Genomic DNA, 3,079 nt, shown 5'->3' with positions numbered 1-3,079 from the left:
AAGACAAAATGCATCAACAACCTGAGGGCAGGGACAATGTAAGATACACTTTGTAGTTTTTCATCTGCTTTTCTAAGAACCACATTCATTCTAGACATCACTTATGAAAATCAAAGGTGGGCAGAGGATGGTGTGAGACACATGACTCTGGACAGCTTACAAAGCAACGGCTACACCTTTGAGCTAGGTATGCCCACTGACTCAAACTGATTTTATGACATTTCATATAAAATAGCCCTTGAGTAATTGTTCTTGTAAGAAGTATTGTCTTTTTCATTTACATTTAAAAATGTTAAGACTGGATCAAACAGTCTGGATTGATGATAATTTAAGAAACAGGAGCTGATAAGATGCACAAATGGGAGGAACACCGACGACTGCCCCGCCTGGGCGACGGGGCTCGATGGCATGGTCTTCTCGGGAGGAAATGAAGCCAATCAGAACTATGAAGATAGCAAATGCAGCCAGATATTGCTTAGTAGTCATCTCGAATAGTAAATCACTGGAATTATACGTTTATGAATAATATTGAATTTGCTCATATATTTATAAAACTGACACTGTGGAACAAAAAATAATCCAGATTCAAAAACAAACAAACAAACAAACTTAGATCTACAGTGTTAGAAATTTAAGTTTTATATGTTAGGGTAACCAACTGCGAAATGAGAAGCTAGCATAAAAGTTAAAAAATAATGGAGAGGTTTGAAAAATCTACCAAAGCAAGAAAAGATGATTCTGATTTGGGCTGCTCAGTGTCATGCTCGTTTTCCAAGTTTGTACCCCTGAGAAAACTGTTTGATAACCATTATACAGTAGGCACAGAAATCAGCATACTTTATCAAATAAAACACGAAATAGCTGTCGCTACATTAAAAATTATATTAATTCTTGTAAATGCTGTGGATAGAGGAGACTAATGTTACAAGTTTTAAAATCTGTGCTTGGTTTTCATCCAGAATGGAGCAAATGTCAGGCAAATCAACATCATCTGTTACTTTGACATTTTTCTCCCTTGCCTGCAAATTTGCTTACAATTCCATAAAGCATACATGTGAGAAAACCATTAACGACAGAACAGAATATGGTTGCTGGGAGATTTGTTTTGCACGTATGGACTAGACAGTATTAGGCTTGCAGTGCTTCTTGAAGGTAGAGAATGTGAGAATTCTCTGGCTCGAATCACAAATAGCTCCAAATCGCGAGTGGTGTGGATTGAATTTCTGTATTACTGTACTTTGGCTTTTAGACTACATTAGAAGCACATTAACAGTTTCACTGTAACTTGCATGTAATGAAGTCCCTCCCACTAACCACACTTCACAGGATCCCTCCAAGATGCCCAGTGCCGGTGCGGCAACACTAGCAATGAGAGCTTATTGAGATGGCAGACGGAAGTGACAGGTGTCACTATTAATCGTTGGGTTTGTTCTGAAAAAAGTTTGTAAAGGACCACCCTCCTCCATTAGATTTAGGAGAGTCTTCATCCTTAGGAGGAATCAAAAATTGTCGGGAGTTAATGGAACACGGACTTCCAAAAGACACAACTTCACTGTTGCTGTCTGTGGATCTGGGAGAGTCTGGAGATACTAAGTTCCAGGTATTTACATTTGCCTGAGGTCTGTAACCTGCAGCTGTATCTAAGTCATCCTCTGCGGCTGGATCTTCCATGGTGGAAGTAACTGGGAGGTGCATTTGTGGCTTATAGCCTGCCCCGCCCACAGGGTCGGTTTCTTGTTCTTCCTCGGGTTTCGCTTGGGGCTGGTACATGGACTGAACATCGATATAAATGACTTGTGAGGTCCCTCCAGTTTCATCCACTCCTGGGGTCGGTATTTCTTCCTCAACGACTGGTGGACAATAGGACACAACCACATGGTTTTCAGGTTCTGCATCTGAGATCTCTTCTGGATGCTCAGCTACTGGGGAGATTATTTCTGTATCTTCTATTTTAGGAACTGTTGTTCGAGTTTCCAGCACCTCGACATTATTTGGGGTACAAGGATTCATTTCCAGTGTTTTAAGAGCACTGTTTCCCTAGAAATCAAAGATTTAAAACAAAGATTAAGAATAGCACTAAAAGCTGCTGCAGTACCCTGCTCCCCTACAAAAAGGGGCATTATTCTGTATATATTTTTTCACATCTGCTTGTAAAAATTTTCTCTATTCTGTAGTGCATACTAGAGCAAAGCTAGTTTTTTTCTGCATATCAATATTTTTCTTGCTGTTAATGGTAGTGGGGGAAAAAAACATGGTACAAATGATTTAAAATTAATCATTTTAGAACTTCAGCAGATAGTAGAACATTTATTTTTTAAATATATTTTACTTAGGGTGATACTTGCATGTTAAAAACTTTTCACAAAAGACAAAAAAAAAAAAGAGAGCCAGTACTTCAAAGATAAGTATAAAAAACAAAGGATTACCTCACAGACACTCTTTTGAAACTGTAATGCTTTACAATTTTCTGGATTCGGAATATCAGGGTAGAAGGTTTCTTTAATCCTTTAAATGAAGAATGATTAAGTACATTTAATAATGGTAAAATTAGCAATTAGACAACAAAAAAGTAAGAAATCATGAGGCTTTGGCATTTCATAAGAATATTTTAATGAACATGAGATAAAAACAGAAGATCATTTTTAGTATGAAAATTCACTATTGCTTTCTATACAATGCGTTCAGAGGTTCCAATCTGAAAACAACAAATATTACTTCTATTTCTAGAGCTACAATATCTTATGTATCTTATGGAAATAGCAAAAAATTAAAGTGGTGACTGTGCTATCAGGTTAAAAGTAAAATACAGGCATTGCTCACATAAACAAAATATTCATACTGCAAGCTGGATTAAGTATGATCGATTACTCAGGGAAAATATTTGCATTATGCAGTTCTCTACTGCTCATAGCAAACCCTGGACTATTAGAAAAAGAAAAGCTATTCATCTTGAACAAAACCTAAACACAAACAAAAAAGAGATTTCTCAGTATCATATATTTAGGACTATTTAAAAGGACTTTATTATTTGAAATTCCTGCAAGGAAAAAAAAAATTTTGTTAATATAAGTCTGAAATG

The 3,079-nt window shown here is 36.6% G+C and overlaps 1 long non-coding RNA gene across 1 annotated transcript in view; it reads right to left on the bottom strand.

Moving 5' to 3' along the window:
• The window catches only part of LOC105299103, a 7,962-nt gene extending 5,453 nt beyond the window's left edge, over positions 1-2,509 (bottom strand). Inside the window, exons 1-2 of the long non-coding RNA XR_002782883.1 lie at positions 2,427-2,509; positions 22-2,037 (exon numbers count right to left, since the gene is read on the bottom strand). This is a non-coding gene — a long non-coding RNA (uncharacterized LOC105299103). The remainder of the gene's footprint in view (positions 1-21; positions 2,038-2,426) is intronic.
• Positions 2,510-3,079: the final 570 nt, after the last annotated feature.

Source organism: Pteropus vampyrus, unplaced genomic scaffold (assembly GCF_000151845.1).
Source record: "Pteropus vampyrus isolate Shadow unplaced genomic scaffold, Pvam_2.0 Scaffold172, whole genome shotgun sequence".
NCBI classification, from domain to species: Eukaryota; Metazoa; Chordata; class Mammalia; order Chiroptera; family Pteropodidae; genus Pteropus; species Pteropus vampyrus.
The sequence above is the reverse complement of the archived record's forward strand: the minus strand, read 5'-3'. Positions and strand labels throughout refer to the sequence as shown.